General features: G+C 32.6%; 1 protein-coding gene across 2 annotated transcripts in view; it reads left to right on the plus strand.

Moving 5' to 3' along the window:
• The window catches only part of LOC123552248 (uncharacterized), a 99,285-nt gene that overhangs the window by 13,888 nt on the left and 63,330 nt on the right, over window positions 1–22,067 (plus strand). The window contains exon 1 of one of the 2 annotated variants that reach the window (XM_053541750.1): window positions 6,865–6,969. The exons of the other annotated variant lie outside the window; for it this stretch is intronic. The gene's annotated coding sequence lies outside the window, so the exon portion shown is untranslated. Of the gene's footprint in view, window positions 1–6,864; window positions 6,970–22,067 lie in introns of those variants that run through there. 2 annotated transcript variants of the gene reach the window in all.

Consider the following 22,067-nt stretch of genomic DNA (forward strand, 5'->3'; position numbering starts at 1 on the left):
TGAAAGTTATTACAAAAATGTTCCGTCTGTGGACAAACATAGGAAAGGAACACATGATAAAGGTGAATACACTTAAATATTTAGAACGTGTTTTTCTGTTTCAGTAATCATTTAGAATTAATGTATATTGTTATAACTTCACATTCAATTCGTTTGATAACAAATCTTCGAACATAAATCATTGCTCTGAATTCTTACGTAGAGAAGGTTCGGCTTCATTGAGTCGGTTTACAAGAGGTAATGAAATGTACAACATCGTTTAAAACTTGATGCGCCGAATGATCGCTCGAGCTAATTATAATACTACGTTTTCAGAAAGCAATCTGCTCCATATTGATGTCCTTATGAATTATCGTATATTTACATCTGGTACTAGGGAATTAAAAGTAAAATTGAAAAGCAATCCTAGACATAGAGAATATTTGGTTACTGTCTGATAAATTTAAATTTATTAGGCGAGTTGAAGAAAATATATTAGGCGAGGCTCTACCGAGCCTGATATTTTTTCTTAGATGAGCCTAATAAATTTATTTTTTTTCAGACAGTAATCTAATATTCTATTAATCCTACCTGTTCAGAAAATTTGGAAAAAGTCGTTGGAAAGAGCAACAGCGTGCAGACTTGACGTCATATAATATGACGTTTGCTAGTGTAATTCAGTCTATGGAAAATTGAAAAAATGCAAGAACTTTTTTGTTTCTGGATATAAACTTTTGATTTTACCACTTATTTTCTTAGTAAGAACATTTCCAATACAATGATAACAGTTTCAATGAAAACTTCGGAAAAAATTGTTTTCAAAATTTCCAGCTGAAGTGCTGTAAAAGTGAAAAATAGCAATAACTTTTTTGTTTCAGAATAAAAACCTTTGATTTGGCCACTCATTTTCTAAGTTGAGACATTTCCAATACAATGGTGATGATTTAAATGCAAAATTTTAATAAAATAAGTGATTTCAAAAGTTTCCGCAAAAGTGATATCTAGATAAAGCAAAGTTTATTAGGCAGGCCGATAGTGTGCTAAATCTTATATGAGGGTAGGATAAATCTGACTATTCGTTTCATGTCCATTCTGGGCAGAAATGCGACTTTCTGCCATAACAGCAAAAGATAATGAAAATAATACAGATTGTTTCATTTATTTTACAATCATATTCCAACAATCCAGATAAATCAAAATACCTTTATTTAAAAAGAAATATGGTTATAGAAATGTTCTTAAAGTAAGGCAAACTTTAACAACTTCAACGAAGGTGAATGATGAACTAATAGGTGATTTGTTAAATCTATGCTGATTAAGGTCATGCATTTCATATTATTGTCGGAATATATTAACTGCATTCACGTTGTATCTGATATGTGTGTATGTTGAATGCACTTTTGTTTTGGTGTGCGTTTTTACCTGTGTCAAAGTAAACCAGACTAGAGCTATCACTAAAGGTGATGAATGTACCCCCGCATGCACTGACACAGTACATTGCAATTTGATGCACACAAGATTGCATAATTACGTGGACTGTATGTATATAGACTGTATGTATACAGTAAAGTAACAAAAAACAAAGTCCCATAACTATGCAGAATATTTATCTAAAAGAATGTAACATGCACCATGCACAACTAGGGTTGGTACTGATCACTTGTGTGAAGTTTCATTAAATTGTGTGTTAGGGTTTGGTAGATTAGGCATGCACAAGATTGCATATGCAGACTGTATGTACATAGTATGTTAACAAGAAACAAAGTCCCATAACTCTGCAATTTTTGTCGCTGAAAGAACCTAACATGCCCCATGCACAACTACTGTTGATACTGATCACTTGTGTGAAGTTTCATTAAATTGTGTCAAGGGGATGAGGAGAGATGGTGCGCACAAGATTGTCTCTATGTATATAGTACAGTAACAAAAAACAAAGTCCCATAACTCTGCAAATTTTTTTTCTGAAAGAACCTAACATGCCCCATGCACAACTACTGTTGTTACTGATCACTTGTTTGAAGTTTCATCAAATTGTGTCAAGGGGATCAGGAGAGATGGTGCGCACAAGATTGTGTCTATGTATAAAGTATAGTAACAAAAAAACAAAGTCCCATAACTCTGCAAATTTTTTTTCTAAAAGAACCTAACATGCCCCATGCACAACTACTGTTGGTACTGATCACTTGTGTGAAGTTTCATTAAATTGTGTCAAGAGGATGAGGAGAGATGGTGCGCACAAGATTGTGTCTATGTATATAGTATAGTGACAAAAAAAAAACAAAGTCCCATAACTCTGCAATTTTTTTTTCTAAAAGAACCTTACATGCCTCATGCACAACTACTGTTGGTACTGATCACTTGTGTGAAGTTTCATTAAATTCTGTCAAGGGGATAAGGAGAGATGGAGCGCACAAGATTGCGTCTACGGACAGACGGACAGACAGACGGACAGACGGACAGACAGACAACCTGAAACCAGTATACCCCCCCCCTTACAACTTTGTTGTCGGGGGGTACAAAAATAAACGAGAGTATAATTATTTCATGCTTGTGAAAGCAGGTAGAGTTTAAGGACGCTCATCCGTTCTATATTATCAGTATACAGGTAACTTATTTCAGGTCATTTGCCTCGGATTGTGTGCTGTAAAATTTCCACAGTATTCTCTTCTATATTATAATACAGATATGAGGAAATGCTAAAAGCTTATGTTTTATTACTTGTTTTACTTAAAATATTTAGCTTGGATCGCAACAACAAAGCACTTGAGTCTTTTCATCGGTGCGTATTTATCAGTTGAAAACACGTGATGAATTATACCAGAAATAAGACGGATCTTCTTTCTCCATGTAAATTTATAATAACGTGCTCCTGATTTCCATTCTCTTATTTGGAGTATAAAGGAGAGCATTTTAGACATCATGCTACACTTTCTGGTAATCGAAATTAATGTTACGTTTTCGTTGTGGGTATTCAGGCTATGTTCATTACGAAGGGAATGCAGAACATTTTGAGACTGTCTTGAACAATGCCCACTGATGCATATAAAATAAGAAAACCCTGTGTTTAAGTATGTTAATTATATATGTCCCCCAAAATACACATCTTTAACAGAAACATGCTTTTCCATCCAGGCTATTGGTGACCTGAAAGTCGCAGTAGTCTGTCCTTGGTATACTATGAAGACACTGACACACTACGCTGCCAAGGGCGCTATATGAATAGAAGCGACGCCCATCCAGCACTTTTCAAGAAAGGAAAGAATTAAAAATCACAAGGACTTATGTCGGGCGAATATCTCGACAAGCTGGTTCTGTAAGCACTGCTGTACAATATTGCTCATTGTCATGAATCAGGCAGATGCCCCGTAAACCAGTTTGTGGGCGACGTTTTACGTAATGTTTTCCAACTGAGTTCAGAACCTTATTTCAGTAAATTTTTCCAGTGATAGATTTGCCTGGTACGCTGAGCATTTGCACCACAGAGCACTTGGAATTGAAGAAATTGTATAAGGAACCCATTTTTTTGCGATTACTGGCCGTTCTTTCCCTTTCCTAAGCCATTGTTGTGTATCCGCCGTTGAGGTTCCAAATAAAGTGACCATGTCATTAAACCTCCTTTCATCTGCAATTTAATACACTTTTAGACGTTTTATCAACATTGCGCCCTTTGGGCTTTTTGTCCCTAGGTCAGAATATTGGGAACCCGCCTTGCACACATCCTCGTTATTATTAATAAATTGTTTGGTCAGAATTTCTTGAACACTTCCCGATGAAATGACCACTGATGCAGCCAGCTATTTGGGAAACTGTATATCTCGAGCCTTCTGCTACTATGGGCTCTACAGCAGCAATTTTATGAGAGGATGCTTACAATTTAGGGCGCGATACACGGGGTAGATCTTGGACTCTAGATTCGACCTTATTAAATACCCATACCCACATATTAACTGTGGCTATGGATGGAGAAGAATGACCGTAAACAGTTTTAAATTCTTGCAGAATCTGCTTGGCTTGGATGTATTCAGAGAACGATGCATCTTACTGAAGGACCTAATTTCATTCCTGTCTTGAGACTCCACAATTACAATAAAAACACCACTATATACTAGTGTGGTGTGTCACAACGCTTGTAACTCTGCAATATCAAAGCCAATTATTTTGAAATTTTCAATGAACCTGGCTACTGAAATCCTCTAGAGGTCCATGAAAAATAAACGTGCTTGTACCTGTTTCAGTTTCTACGGAAGCGCGTTAGTCTCAAATTTTTCTGAATTTCCCTCATATAAAACTAAAAGCATTAAATGAATTGAGAAAGTCTTGATAAATTTCGTTGAGGTCTAGAATCTATAAATACGTGTAAAATCCTTTCACAAGCTTGCAACCTTTGACTTCTTTCGTCTTTCGTTAACCAATATCCTGTGTACTACGAAAATGTCAATGTTTAATGGAAAAAAAAACAACTCTACTTCCTTTAATTGTTAATGCTTTCTGTCCTATAAACGTGCTGAAATTGATTTTACTTTACATAGTATCAAATCAGTTTTTATTGTATTGACAAAGTTATGTGTTATATTATAACAGATTTGCACGGTATTTTTAGCTTTACTTTTCAATAAAAATATTAATTAATTTCAATTGTAGTGAGTTTTTACGTTTGATTAGTGGATCACAATCATTTGTTATGATTCTAAGCTGGAGTGAATTGAGACAATAATAGAAAACATGTTTTTTTTTTATGAAATGACCCGAATGCCTACTTATCTCGCAGAGAGAAGTTCAACGTTTTATGTGCAAAAAACACTTACCTTGACTAGAATGAGCTTGAAGGAAAGCCAAAGGCAAATATATTGTTACATTGTGATTTAACAACAATATAATTGTAATTTCTCTAATATTTATATTTTCGTCATCGAGATGCAAGTTGTTAAATAGATGTATATTTTGAATGCAGTTAAACAATTGAACGAAGATGAATATAAACAATGTAACAAACGTATATAAAGATTACAATACTTGACTTGTTAAAAACAAGTCTGTTATCAGGGCGGTGCATTTTACATCATTGTCTGAGCGTGTTATAACTGCAATATGTACTCTAGTCAGTATGTGCGTTTTTACTTGTGTCAAGATAAACATTCTATTTTTCTTGATACGTTTTACTCGTTTACGTTCTTCCAATGGTTACTTAAGCAGATAGCACAGGAACTACGAAAACACTCCACACACAAACCTCTCCCCACCCTATACAAATCACAAATAAGGTTTATGCTGGTATCTGTTCGCAATAACAACATGTATTGGCACATACGTCCTATAGAAAGAACAAGGACAGTCTTTATTTATGTAATTTAATTTAGCCATTAGCCTAGGATATTTGTAAAAACAATGGCTGATTTTTGTGTGTGCAAAGTGCATGCATATTATACCGATATATGATGTATTATTGGAGTGGGTTCAGAAAGTTTCTGTTTTCAGTTCAAAACACACGCTTCACGTATCGCCTTTAGGGAATGGCGAAACGCGAAATTATGATATTTTCTCGATTTCGGGCTTCACTATTACGAGTACGTGCTTCGCATATCGCCTGCACGTGTGCAAGGTGTACGAAACTGCAGACGAGATTAAGCTGTATTGTTCGTAATGCTCAAAGACAATTTCATACATGACATCCTTTGGCAGAGAACCACTGTAAACAAACAACTAAATATCAGTTCTGGTAAGCAGTAGTGAGTAACACGGTGTGAATTTTATCGTTGTTTTTCAAAAAACAAAAGTACTTCTTTCTTACAGATAAATATGTGCCAGAATTGAAGAGTATGTTTTCTGTTATTCTTTGTCTCTGGAACAGTCATACCTAGTCATGCTGTGGTTATTATGATGCAGATAAATGATTTAATGTGCCAGTTCTCAGCTTTCATAGATATAAGCAAGAAAGTGCAAGTGACATAAATTAGATAACAAAAATGAAATTTATCATGTCTCCACGATAGCTCGGATGATGGAGCTCGAACGATTACGGATTTGTATTCACTTTGTTGTCTTCCATATAATTCATAAGCCGGGATAGTCTTGTTTGTCCTATTTGTCCAGTATTAATTAAAACTTCCCTATTTGACTTTACTTCTTACGTTATGTTAATTTGAAAGTTTATGTTTGATTGAATATTGAGTGTCTTATTTGTACTAAAACTTCCTTATTTGCATTTACTTCTTAAATTATGTTAATGTTAAAACTTTTGTTTGATTGAATATTTGATGTTAAAACTTTCTTCCTTGCCTTTATTTTATAAGATACGCACATTTGAAACATTTTGTTTGATTGAATATTGGACACCTTATTTATCCTAATTGTCCCATCTTAAAACTTCTTTTCTTGCTTTTTATTTTATTAGATGTGTGAATATGAATGCTTTTGTTTGGTTGAATATTGACTATTTCATTACTTTGAAACAAATTGCTTATGATCAAATTTCAAGGGTGTCTAACGCTAGCGTGTGATTTAACCTCATAAATAGACAAAATATGGAAATAGATTAGAATAACATTGAGTGAATCACACATTATTAAACTACGTTTTAGGAAATGGGGAAATACATGTATTGTTGATCTGCCTTTAATTGATTTCTAGTTCTTATAAATTAATACCTATGCCCCAAAACAGCTTTTACACGACAGTTTAGATATTATTATGAAATAAAATCCTTATTTTAATCTTAATACGCAGAGATACTTGTTTAATATATTTTTACTTCAGATTTAAAACAAAATCGTTGAATGAAGTGGAACAGAAGTAAGGTGAATATAGTTTGATATAAATTATTTTAAAACTGACATCCCAGATAATCATATTACAATGCGTGGTTTGTTGAAACAAGGTTAAGTAAAGCGATGCACATAAATTTACTATCTGCATGCATGTTGAATTTAAATGCATTTAATTGTTCATTATTAAGGATGTATATTTGCTAGGGAGTGTACTGTTTGTGTCAAGGTAAACTGTTTTATTTTTACTTATCTCTTGCATTAAACACATTGTTAGTTTATTAAGAGTTAAGTCTTACTAACACTTCAGCTACGTTTTGTTACTATTTCATCGCCGTAGTATTTTGAAATAAATTGCGCACCTTGGCTAGTATTTCACTATCATAACAGAATATATCTTTAAAAAATTAAATATCAATACAGTTGTGACACGATGCGATTACGATAATATATTAGTTTTTGATAAGAAAGGTCTGCGTAGTTGTTGGAATTTTAGTAAATACTGCCTTATTTTGTGAGGGAATTATTTTGATTTGTAAATAGATAGTGTCATACATCAATCTTTTCTTTCCTACACAGATAGTAGTTTATTACTGTAATTTACTCATTTTCCAGTAAATCCAATACCATGACAAAATTTTGATTAATTCGTTTCGTTTAATACTAGTCAAAACTGTATTCTAATCAACTTGGAATTGTTTATCCAATTATATCCGGTTACATTTAACATTCAGTCATAGTTAAACATTTTGTGTTAATATGATTATTGCTTTTTATATGTTCAATTATTAGTATTTTGTTTGTCACCTGCTCGAATAATTCATGACTTTGAAATAAAATCAAGGAATCTTGGATTTATAATGACTCCGCAGATTTCAGATTTCTCTGATGGTGATCGTTAAGAACAATTTAGCTTATCTAGACGTTTTGGTTGAAATTATTTTATCTAAAAGATTTACAGAAACGCAATGCTTTCCTAGAGTCGGGGACATTATCTACAGCTGCAATTTATATAAAACAGTGGTCAATAAGAATATCTACGCACATACGTAAATTTCACATCGGAAGCAGAATTTCATTAAACATATTTTATTAATCTTTCTTGGAACATTTTCATAGCGAAACAAAACGAAGAAGTAATCATGTTTAGTCTATTATGTGTGCTTTGGCGCAACTACGTAAACACTGTGTTGTCTAGAATGACAATACTTGCACATAACTGATTCTTCAGATGTCAGTACAGAGTATTGTAGCTGTCTGTCTTCAAGACGTCTCTGACCAGCCATAACTGGTTTTCGTTCTACATAATTTATGTAACAGAAATATTTTGTTTTTGCTTTAACTTGTCTGAATAAGCGGCGACTGTTTTGCTTTTGGTTACAGGTATCTATGGAAAATGACCTATTTTGTACTTAAACTGTAACATGTTTTAATCGATAAGGCATACATATCAAGATCAAACTGTTGATGAGAACAATTTGCAAGCTTTTAAGATTTTTCTAACAAGACTGAGCAACGTTTTTTAATGATCAAAACCAATTTCAGAACTCATGTCCTTTGGCAATGGGGATTCTTTTCTCTCGAGTTTGATACACTTTATTTGCTGATGAGTATATGCCTGACAAGAATATTTTCTCATTTCTCAGTAATGATGTAAATATAAATCCTGCTCATGCTGTTACTATTGTTTATGTTATTATTGTTTATATAAATTTGATATGTAAACGAAAATAAGCGGGTGCCCAACAAAACAAAAGCAAAAGAGTAAATTAATCATCCATACAGTTTATACTTGCACTGGCTGTACAAAATTCTACATTTTGTAAAATTATAAAAACAGTTTTAATCTGTGTTTCATTATGAATATTTTGAATTTTAGTTTGTTTGTTTTGTTGGGTTTAACTTCGCGAACTTAACCACACAGCAACAAAAGCCCCGGTCCTTGAACTTTATTAGTGAAGCCGTATGAACCATGCGTACCAATTGACATGTCAGTAACATTCGAAATATTAACATTAAAATAACTTGCTCACAGTTTGCCCGTAATTTTATTTCTGTCAAAAACTGACAAAATGTGGATACTATGAATTTGATCAGTAGTACAAACTTACTTACGGATTTTGCAAGATATCACCATATTGTGTAGAAAGGAGTAAACTGTTGTAACTGTGATAACGCCTTTGAAATGTAAGAGAAAATCAACGTTCATCTTGCTTTTTTACCAATGCCTTACACTTATTTTCACTCATTTTAGCATTATTCAGTGTCATATATACATTCCATGACATATTAGGTGGACGCGAACTTGATTAATAATTTCATCCCAACTATGGGCACGTAGCTTTGAAATCTAAATTCATAAAAACATTGTATTTTGTCTCTAGAGTATTTTTTTACCGGCGTATAACTTAAAAAGCAACGTACAAAACAAGAATATTTACTGAAGGAAGATTTTCCACTGTTGAATCTTTTTATCTCTGTTAATGAAAACTAGGTATGTAATTTGATGAATGACACATACTTCCAAAAGGTTTGAAGCTACTTCGAAACTTAAACGTTTTTTTGAATCTGTCAATGTTCTTATTTTCTTCATCACCGCATATCCTCATTCTTTGTCTTATAAAACAGTACATGTGACATGTCATTATGATTAATTGTTATGTTTACAACTTGTAAAGATTTGTTCCCCTGTTCCCTATTTCAAAGAAATAATTAATTAATAATCTTCAAAGGAACAATTAATTAATAATCTATTATGACACAGATTGACAGCTGCATAATGGATAACATTAGGTCATTTCTAATCAGATCACAGGATTTTATAAGAAAAGAATATCATCTTTTCAATTGCTTTTTTATTTGCAGTTCCATTATACTGTGATAAATTAGATATTTTAATCTGCCATTTTCACGTCATATGTAGAAAATTGCATATTGTTTCCTTTTTTTAATTGTTTAGTTTATAAATTAAACAAGCGGTACATTAAATCAATTGCATAAGACGAAATTAATATAATACAAACTGCAGACTGTACAAAATGCAATTTGAAATTCAGTTTTAGTGTTCATTAATTTTAGAATTATATTTTTTCTTTGAAGTACACTTGTGATGTAAACCTAAACTCGGAACTTATTGTAACTTGAACATTTTACATTCTAAAGATATAATTATACGGAAGAAGTTTTTTGAAAAACTACAAATGAACTATGAGAAACCAACATATTGACGATTGATATTTGCTAAACGTTATCACAATTGTAGTAGAAGGAAACTTAACTGGATAACGCCTGTGAAATGCAAGCGGTCTGGATCATCGTTCAACACTGTATTTTTCCATGCGCTAAATTTATTTTTACAATTTCGTCATCATTCATACTATTACGTGAGGAACTTGATTAGATATTTATCACTGGTCTGTATTTACAAATGTAAGTTAAAAACATCTAATTTGCTCTAAGTATTTTTTACGGCGAACACCTTAAATCGTTTTCGAATATTACTGCAAGGACTTTCAGTTGCAAATCAACTGCTTATAAACGCATTAATAGATGAATTATCAAAATGGTGAAGTTATCAACACTCGTTTTGAAGTGTCAATTTCTTTACTCTTTCTTAGCATACCTATGAAAGTAGACATGCTGTATCCTAAACATGTTCACGTTTTAAACTGAAAAATTTGGTCTAGTTTATTTCAAGAATTGATATATTAAATATAATAAGTTAATAAAAGAATAAAAACGTGTAAATACCAATTGTACAATGAGGGCAGAGCGTGAATACGTCCCGGATCCTGATAATGTTTTTAAGTCTTTTATTAGAAAAGGTTTTAAGCGTACATGTTACAATGTCGTTAGTACTTGAAAATTCTTGCTTTCTGACTACAATTGCTTAAACCATGAATACTGTTGCTGAAATCAATAATTATAACCTGATTTGTATACTATCCTATCAATGCTTTATATGGGCAAAATGAACTCAGTGCAATCTTTTAGTTTACATATGCTATATGACGAATCCATTACACTGAAATGAACCGTTTGTTAGAACAAAAACAACGTATAAACTTCTACAAAGAAATATTTAAATAATTACAATTTAGTTGCTTGACTTGCATTTGCTTTATAAGTGTGATTCATTGAGGTATTCTGAATCAATCTTTGACAGCGGATCATTGGCTATTAGAAATAAATATCCTTTGTTTTTTTTCAGTTATTCTAAAAACTTGATTAAATTAGCATCTTTATTAGCTAGCACTTTTTCGTTGGACATTTAAAACCCTTTTGGCCTTGTAGACTTAAACTAGAAATCACTTATAATCAGCGTTCAACATCTTGAATATGTCATACTGTCTGGAGCATCATTATAAGGCTCTTCAATTTAATTTATATAGACACTTTATTTGGACAAAATAGCTGAAAGTGAAATTGACCATCTGTAACACTAAACATGTAATGGGACTTTTTATTCTAAACTCAATTGTAACAATATCGTAAGTTCTCTACAATTATCATACAACGCGCATAGAACCAATTTTTACAAAAAACACATTATTACAGACTCCTCCATGAACCGCGTCAGAATCTCATCAAACACTGTTGTAATTATTGTCTAAGATGTATAAACGAAACAAATTGCAACCCATGCGAACCTGTTGGAACAAATTAAAGAAACCATTATTGGGTTAGACATGGCGGTGTTTATGTTTTAGCAATTGAAATGTCATGATAAAGATAGATGTTGATAAAGATTCATACTTTTTCCTTATTACATTGACGACATCAATATTTAAAGAATAATTTTGTTAGTATTAAGTATTTAAGTGTCTGTTTGTTACTTCACTGCAAACGTCTGATGTGCTCAGAAAATGAGAACGGTTTTTCTAATTGCAATAGGCTTTGACAGCGAACAGCATGGATCCTGACCAGATAATTGCCTCTTTTGGCAATGCCGGAGGCAAATGGTTACTGGAAAAATATATAAAGTCATGGGCAGTATCTTAGTGTCAGCTGTCAAATTGTAGTTTGTACTTTCAACATTTTTATTTCTGCAAACCACTCTTCAATTTTAGAGAAATATATTGGGTTTAAATACTTGTATAATGTCAATCAAAGTTTTACTAGGCATCGACCGAATGTTCATTTCATTTATTGTAACAAAATCTGTCTTTAGTTGGGGAAAAAAACTAAAAACAAACTGAAACTGGTAGACTATACTGTCAGTACATCAATCATTAGCCGACTCCGGCCCTTCAGGCCTTTGATTATTTCATTCTTTCCATTATTGTCATCGAACAGCAGCATCAGGCAGCTACAATATCAATATCAGTAATTCTTAAACAAAATATTTCAAAATAAACAACAACAACAACAATATCATTATTATTATTATCATCATCAGTAGCTGTAGAAACAGCAGAAGCATTCTTTGTTTACTACAGTCATCAGCGGTGAAAGATAGTTCTATAAAAGTGCTGAATACCTCTACTTGGTATTGGAATATCACCACAAGTGAATGCCTGCTTGAGTAGAAATTCTGTTCATTTAGGTATTACATATATCTAGGTTAAATTGGGCAGAGGTAATTCCTTTATCAAATACGAAATTTATAAAAAAAAAAATTGGCTTGAAGTGTTCAGTTTTCATATCTTTTCTATGTTGAGATATAACATAATTCAGATATATTCCGTGAGAAAGAGAATAATTCATGTGTCTAACCTTTCTAAGCAATGAGGTATTACACGAATTATATAGATATAACAGTAGAGATGTTTAGTGATACATTTACACAAACTGCTTCACCAGATGTATGCGTCTAAAATTTGTATAAAGCATTAAGGCTTGCCAACACGTTTCACTTTCTTTAAGGAGACCTCTGCGATAGCAAATTAATAGTGAACACTGTAGACTTAGTGCAAACATCGGCAAGGCACTAGCTGTAGCACCCCCAAAACACATTTAAATTATTTTTATAAAATAGAAACTTTAATCTTATCTATGTTCAAACACTATACAATTTCAGTTTTTTGTGTTACTAATGTTCATGATTACTTTATAATTGCATGGAAAATACGCAACACTAAGGGTTGTTCCTACACTAATCTAGATGGTAATAATCTTTGACAATATTTTGGACTGTATCTTGATTAAGAAAACCTTAGACAGTAGAATGACTAAACCATTACGATGACATTTAGCGTGTTCTGTAGCAGTTTAGTGTATTGTTTTTCCGTATCTGGTGCATTTTCAATATGTTTTGCAAATGTGCTTCGCATCATTAAGTTTCAAAACGAAGATGAATAGGATACTGCCTAGAATGTTTCGATCAGTTTATTATCCTTCAATGTTGTAGGTCTGGTCTAAATAAAAACGTTCGGTTCTGAAAGTTCATTCAGCTTTCAGGTCGATGCGTTTCTTTGACTTTTTTTCAGCAGCTTGAAGATGTTGTAGAATACTTTTTGACGCAAAAATGTTAAAGTTATGTTGTGACTCGAGGACTAGATAACTCGATCCGATTTAGTTCCATATAATAGACGCATATATATAAACAACTGATCAGTGTTATCAAAATATAGGACTAAAAGGAAAACATGTTGATTAGAGGCATTTAAGCTTTCTTCGATTTGGTGGATTGGTTTAGGAATTTTCTAGCTTACAATGCAAATTTCAGTTATATATCATGTTGACTGAACTGACACTGATTATTCCGATTCTTCCAGGATAATGCTTTTATTTTAAACTTAAACCAGTAACAATATATTAGATCTCTTTTTTTCAAGCCCCTCTGATACAATCTGAATGACTCGTTTACAAATCTCTAAAGACAGTCTCATTTTCGTACCAGTTGGGACACTTTTGTCGTCCGCTTTATTAACTTATTACCACTACACTGTGTTTAACGAAGTATTTATGGACTTTGTTGCCATTTCTTCGAGTTTATTTTGGTGACAAAATATTAATACATTCTTTTAAAAAATATATAGTATCACCAATGAGATAGATACAGAAAATAAACGTGGATTAATAATATACAAAAATTTAGCACGCGTAATACAAAGAAAACAATGCCTAACTAACAAAATGAATAAGAAGACCGTTTGAAAGCTTAGCACGCAACCAACAGACAATAACATAATCTACTTTTCCATATTTTAAAAACGTAATTTTATCATCGTTCTGTAAGTATATTAACTGTATACTTGGTAAGTTGGTAGTATGTGTACTCGTTACCGTTGCTTGAAACTTTACAATCATATTTGATTGAATTGGTATTTTGTTCTGACTACATGTATGGTTAAAGAGATGAAGAAAAATTACATTAAACAGATATAAATAGTCAAAATATGCTGAGTTACTAAGGACATGAATACTATAGATATTTGTTCTGTTGTCAAGAAATTATTGAAGAGTGTAAATGTCTGTAAGAGGAAGAATATACACGTTAATTTCCTGATAAATAGGGAAAGGAATGGCAATCACTGACTGCACACGCGAAGATCCGCTATGTCACAAGATAGCAAAGTATGCACAATCACGAACTATTAATATTCATCAACAGATTACTTGTTATGCTTTAAGATCAAACATAAATTTTCCGTTTAATGCAAATATCTTTAAAAGAATCTGAAATACATTTGTAAATGGAAAGTATCTTGACATTTTCTTTCGTTGACTTCGTAACTGGTCTAGTTAGATGTATAAGCCGTATAAATGTACATTGTAGTGATTGCTTTTGATTTTTGATGATGTTTTGTGTCAAATTTTCTCAACAAGTTTTATAAAGTTTGCTTGGGATGAAGGCGTTGTCATTTTAAATATATGTATCCTGAACACGCAATAAAGTAAAATGCTGTAAATGGTGCCATTGCCTGCGAAGCAAGCTTACAGAATTCGCTTCCTTCATTTCCGACAAGAGTGACGAATGATATCCATTACTTAGTGTTTTAATTCATTAGAAAGCGCACGAATACGTTGAGTGAAGCAAACATTTCATTACAAAAATATTCTTTAAATACCTGGTTTGATTATACAGACCAATGAAAAATTGAAATTGACCATTTTTTTGTTGCCTATATTACTAGAATAACAAGTCGCCGACTATATTATTGTAAACGGAGCATTTTTAAGTAAGAAGATGTAGTATTTTGAATAAAAACCAACGTGAATTATAATGACTTTGTTTTCTCCTTATTACAAAAAAAGGTGATAATCCATGTCATTATGTACATAAATTTATTAAATGGTAAATCAGTAATCTAAACTATTGGCCGGGCTTCAAAGGACACTGCGATGTGTTTTATTTCATGAAATCAAAATATTCCACAGATTTGTTTTTGAGTAAATAGCACAACCTATTGACAGACGATTTATATAACGAATCACATGATAACGATTATGATCTGAACAAATCCAAAAGTGTCAGTAAGAAAAAGCTGAAAGTATTTAATATTAATATTTAAATTGACTTTTTAAAATTAAAATTCCAGGTACTATCTCTACATAACTCCTTAACATTGGATGTTAAAGTAATGTATGAATCGTGGCTTACTGCTGTTGTAATGATGGTCCAGTTTATTTACGATATCAGAATATATGCACACCACTCTAGAGCAGCTACAGCCAAATTAAATCGTAATGATAAGTCCCTTTTTTATTGCTGTTGACATAGAATAAACTTTCCGAGATTTGTATTACATTACAAAATACTTCATTATGTCTAATGGTAGCGTTTCAGTAATTCCATAAAAAAACTATAAGAAGACATGAGTCCACTCCTTATAATTTATTATAATTTTTGTATTAAATTTAATCACTTTCATCAGTTTGTATTTTAAGAAAACAAAACGTGATCATATCCACAGCTCTTGTTTTGTCCATAACAAATGATTAACATTTCTAAAATTTTGAGAGAAAAAAAAAACTGTAACACCATTGAAGCATTAAGATGTGGGTGTCTTGTTGCGTCATTCTATACCGATTCCTTTTAGCAGAGAATAATAAACAGTTTTCAAAAACTGTCATAAACAGTAGGAGAGACGTTTGTGAAACTATCTGTTAAATTATTTGCCAGCCTTGTCGTAAAATTGCCGTTTATGTTGTAATTGTTCTCAAATTTAATGTCATGCATTAATTTGGTGTAGAAAATTGGATTACAGGAGTGTTTTCGAAATGTGTGCCGTTCCTAATGTTGGATTCTAGAACATCGCTGAGATTTTGAAACCATTTACTCTTTTATTCACATTTCTTTAGTTTTCAAGTGTTTACCTTTTGGTCGTTCCTTTCTTTTAGTCACCTACGAATGAAAATAAAACTATAAAAGTTAAGTTATCAGTGTATATCATAAAGTATGTTTGGATTATGTAGCATCTGATGCAATCGGTATGCAAGGCTTGTTTGGACTACATTAAATATTGTACAGAAAGAAGTTATAAACAATTGTGCGGCTACTGGTGTTGCTCTAGGTCCCTGATAAAAGGTATTCAAATCTATACCCAAAGATCTTCAGGATGTGGGTATATATGTTTATCTATGGTTCCCCTATTCCCGGAAGACATTTTGTTTTCTATTTTTGCGGTCTGTTTACTCTTTTGTCCGTCCGTTCGTTCGTTCGTATTTAGTTTGTTCGCAGTACATCTGAAATTCCACAGCTGGTTTTAAACGAAACTTTACACGAGATATTGTTATGAATACCAGTATAATCTGTGAATATCCTTTGGAAGCATAGAACGCAAAAAAAGCAACAGAAAAGAAGACTCGGTTGATTGAATCTGTTCACGAGAGGTAATGAAATGTGCCAGATCCCTCACGGCCTTCTTGTGCATAACGTTGACTCAGGTTATTTTAGCGGGCTCCTTTTTTATAAAATCTGTTCAAACTAAGTACTACTCCTATAATACTGTTCATAGGAATCAGCAGTACTAAAACAAGTTGTGCATGTCAAACTTGCATGAGTTATGCCTCTTGATTATCATACAAAAGTTGTTTTTATTTTTTTCGTTCACACTTCAACGCTAAAACAATGGAATTTTAACGAAACTTTATAGGAATTATCAGTAGCAATTAAGCAGCTATGGTCTTTTGTATACATACACTGAATCTGTGTACAGTATTTTACCGGTCTTTATTGCGTAAACCACTTTCTGGATTCAGATGAAACTTTACAGGGTGATTGGTATTTACAATATAGCCAGGAGTAAAATGATATTTCACTGAATCATTGTCCTTTAATGTTCATACACTAAATATGCTTAGCCCCATTCGTAATTTACAGCTTATGTTTTTCTGTTTGATATCTTTTTCTGTTCCTTAGTCATAATTAAATGCATGGGGAGACAAGCAATTTTATAACGTTCAGATATATATTTGTTGTTAGCAATTTATGATGCATTATTCATCCATTTGGTGTTTGATTTCCTTGTTCCTGCCGAGAAATAATTCATTATAAAACAGACTGACATCCTAAATCAATATAGTCATGAAAAATGTAATGGATGATAATGAGTGCTTTCAAATGAAATCGCAATGGTCTCATCGCAAAAGGAAATGTAAGAATCTAAATTACTTTTGCTATTTTGTTTCCTATGCACTGTAAAAGTTACAGGCAGGATGGAATGAAAGTTTGCCTTAGATTTATTCGTAAGTATTTTAAAACTGATTTGCTAATGCTTAATGTGCTAACAGATGTAACAGATGAAACTACCGCTTCTTTTCTAATACACTGTGATAAAGGTCGCTTCATTACTGTTTTGATGTATAGGTTACTGTGCTTAGCAAAAAGTCGAACAGTCACATATTTGTCGACAGGTAACTTAAATTTTAGATTGTTAAATTTCTTGCCCCAAAATAATTGGTCTTGAGAATCATTGCTTTCTTACTTTGATCATTTTAAGGTATCAATATTTTATGTTTAAAGCAAACAAGTAAGTGTAAGAAACTTGGAAATTAATTTATACTAATTTATTAAAGTTCGATCGTGACGAAGTCTTAAGTCATATGAAAAGGCTTCGTCATGACCCCAGTGAGGCTTCAACCAACGACCCCCTGATTTAGCGGGCGACAGCTTTACCATTAGACCACCGGTCCCCTGAATTGAAAAGGGGCAACAATTCAACATTTTGTTTGGATTTAAATTTATTATTTAAAACTTTCTTAGCAATTCTGATATAAAAACTATGAAAATAAAGTATTCAATTTCTTGTCTACTCATCGTGTTATCAAGTTTTAGCTGCATTCTGTATGAAAGAAAATTCTTCAGATTTTGTACGATAAAAAACTTGTCATGTCTACTGAAATAGTAACAGTTACCTGTTCCCCCTGAGATTGTGGAAACTTTGTTGAGTGAAATGCATCAAATTAAGGTGAAAGTAAACATATACTGAGATGAAATTGTATTTTTATCTGACGTGATTATAAGTATAGCTAAAAAATTCAGTGTGCTTAATATTTTGTCTGTATACGTGAACTGTACTTAACGTGCATTTATGGGTTATCAGATTTGTTAAATTCTGCAGCGAAAATATTGCCCAATATTATTCCACTAATGAACATTTTATTATAAAAAACGCATCCGCGCGTTACTGTGATATAAATCATATTTTTTTTTACCATAATAAAAGTTGAAAAGTATAACCGTTAATTAAATTTTAGCATGATAACTCATGTGAAAGTAACGTCACTAAAAACGTCACGCAAAACGAGAAATATGGACGTTTGATACTTAACAGAGTTTAAAAATAGGTAATGTAATAAACAGCAATATTAGATGTATTCTATCCGTGAATTCTTTATTGCCAATATATGTTTAAAGTTTTAAACTGTCTGAAAATAAAATGTTTTATACTTTAGGTTTGTAAAATATTTTTATATATCTTTTTTTTTAAATATGAATTCAAAATACTGTACTCAATATATGCGCAAATGCTTATTTAAGCATTACTTCACGCACATGTACATAAAAGGAACTCGAATATAATTCTGTAATTTGATAACGGGCAAAGGGTTTTCCCTTTCCTATATGTTGGCTTCTCTTTCTTAGTCAAAATATGTTATATAACAGACAGTTTATGAGTTGTCTACATAAATTGTCTAGAGTGTTAACGAAATTCGAAAAAAAACTCGATAAAGCTGTCTGAAGTGTGACAGCTGTAAATTGTTGTAGCGGTGTATAGCTTTCATTTATTTACTGTCTGCTAATGTAACAAACGAGACAGCGTATGCGCATATTCGTTTGTTTTTCTTAGAATATGACAAAATAGGATATATATCATATCTGTGCATCATCGATGAAACAGGGTTTTCACAAGCACCAACATAATAATTTATGTCGTTAAAAGCGTAAAGATAGAGATGAGATCAAGCTCATTTCATCACTTATGTTTCGTCATTATTTTTGGATTTTAATGGAGAGGGAAAAAATGACTGATTTACTCAAAGGTCGGTGTATATGGCAGATTTGTTTTTCATTCTAACGTTTTTGTCCTATTATCTCTTATTTGTCACTAGAACGTCTATTTACTGCTTCATCTGCTCTGTTCTGTATATTTATGATTTCCACCCAGACGACCGTTATATGGTATCTGGTTTACCAAAGAAGTATATTGTATTCAAAATTGGAAAATGCAGCATCTGTCAATTCTAAAACAGGAAACTTTCTCGAAATAGTAAGGATTTAATCTTTGAAGTACTTCTTTCCTTGTATTGAACAGATAAATCAGAAATACCTAATGCTGTGTCATTTTTATTGTGCCTTGTTGACATGGCTACATCACCACCATTATAGAAGTAACACGGTGGGGAAACCAAGAATGCAACGTCATCAAAACCCAGCGCAAATGAGCTGACCACACACATATTTACGTCGATTCAGGTCAGAAAAGTCTTGTAACTTTTTTATTACCGCAGTTTTCGACTCGAGATAAAGAGCACCGTACCCGGCCTGGAGTATACTATTCTGCGGTAGTGTTCCATGTTGTACGTTTAGCTTGGTTATTGCTCGAAAACGCGAACAGTTGGCAAAGAGGGTATGAGCTGTACCACACTTTTGTCTAAGAAAGTGAGTTTTGATCGTATTTTCGTAAAATGAGGACAGAGTTGACGCTCATTTAATATCAGTGACGAGCATAATAGTCAATCATTGTTTTATTCTGCTATTTTCAAGGATATCTGACGATATTTTATTCAAAACAAACAACATTATTAAAATGAGAACATCCACACTGACGACTTTGTTGGAGAACATCCACACTCTTAATTACCATTATTGCAGTTATGCTTCCTAAAAGCTATGTCTTAGGCAGTCAAGCTACGTTGTTCAACAACTAATGTCGTTGGGAAATAAATTTTGGTAAATCAACATTTACTTCCAGTCGTTTATTAACCCGGTAAGTCACATACTGTATGCGGAGCTTAAATTTGTTCACAAAATAATTTTTAATACTAAACAGGTAGCCAATAATTAGAAAAATAAATCTTCTCATTTCATTTAAATAATTTTGGCACCAATTACATATGCGAGATAACAAAGTATATGTAAATTTCTTTTGCCAAACCACAAACCTATACTTAAACACCCTTACAATTTTCCTGGCTGAACTACTATTAATGAACAATACGGCTCAAGCTCTATAAAATAGTTTGAAATTATTAAGATCTGCTAATATCAAAAGGTGTCCGCAACTAGTAAATTTATTAATACAGTTGTAACAGTATTTAACGTTTGAAATTATTTTTTGTCCAATAGCATTGCAGTACATTTCAAATTATGGGAAATTTATTTTAATAAATCAGCATTTGATTGAAGTGCGATATTAGGGGTTAAGCTTCAGCCAGAAAACCTGCTCTGCGGGATCACTTAAGACAGTCACAGCTAAAAGAGAAAACCAAGGATGTGAGGAGTGTGGAAAGGTGTATAAACACTGACGAAAGTTGAAGGCGTCACATGAAAATCTTTCCCGTATGTTGCTTAAGGTAGTTCTACAAGTTCTGATCCATTTGTTTTTCTTCACTGATTTAAAATTCGATTAAACTCCGATTTTTTCCAAATTATAGAATGAACTTGCAACTTTTGGCAAATGTAAATTGATAGTGTCATGTGATTTTTTCTGCTTAACAAAATGTTTTGACCTTAAGTAATTTTTTGTAATATGTGCCTATAGGAAATCATCTTTTCAAAAGTAAATTGTCCCCAATGAAGCTTTTAATGAATCTTCTCAGTCGAAAATATAAGCTACGGTCTTACGTGTGCCTTTATTTTAGTTTATACAGAATTCATTTTAGGTCGATTGTGAAGGAAGTTCTACAACTTAAATTATTCACTCTCGACCCCTCATTCCTGATAGGATCAATCTCCACGAGGGTATGAGAGAAGAGGCCAGTTTCCCTTTTAATGCTGAGCGCCAAGTAAGGAAGCTACTGATACCATTTTTCACGTCTTTGGTATGACGCGGCCGGGGATCGAACCCACGACCTCGCGCGCTCGAAGCGGACGCTCTACCACTAGGCTATAGACGTTGCCTTTATTTTAAGAGATCAGCGCATTTCAAGCTGATTTAAAGACACTATTTAGAACTATTTAATGTTCGAACAATTTTAATATCACGTTTTATCTTTAGAAATATAATATTGTTGTCATGGGATTGCCATTCAATAAATGAATTTCGGTTCCGTATGCAGAACCCAGGCTTTAGTCTACGCAATGATAATACATTGTATGCCTTTCTGCCGGTTTATCAAATGTGCATAATCACCTTAAGTGATAATGACCTTTTTATGTATAAGGTTGGATTGTATTTGATATTTGAAAGAGACTTCCATTTGCTGAAATAAGATTTAAAATATCTTAGTTATAATATTTAGTTAAAGTACTAACTATTCGTGTTTTATGCACTTTGGGGTGGATATAGTTATAAACAAAATAACAATACAATAACTATTCCAATCCTCTATTTGCTTTGAAACTTTGTTTGCAGGACTTTTATGCAAATTTGTCTTGTTATCTTAAAATATTTTTTTCCTAAGATGCAACCAATCTGAACACCGTGTCCTTATGCCACACTATACACAGAGATTAATGTTAGCCTAACATGTGCTCAGCCATTGCCATATGATTAGGCAGATCTATTTTAACTGGTCTAGACTCGAGGTAAATGGTTAGAACTGCTGATTGTATGTATAGACGACACTGGTTGTTGAACAACGTAGCTTGACTGCCTAAGACATAGCTTTTAGGAAGCATAACTGCAATAATGGTAATTAAGAGTGTGGATGTTCTCCAACAAAGTCGTCAGTGTGGATGTTCTCATTTTAATAATGTTGTTTGTTTTGAATAAAATA

This window comes from Mercenaria mercenaria, chromosome 4 (assembly GCF_021730395.1).
Source record: "Mercenaria mercenaria strain notata chromosome 4, MADL_Memer_1, whole genome shotgun sequence".
Taxonomy (NCBI): Eukaryota; Metazoa; Mollusca; class Bivalvia; order Venerida; family Veneridae; genus Mercenaria; species Mercenaria mercenaria.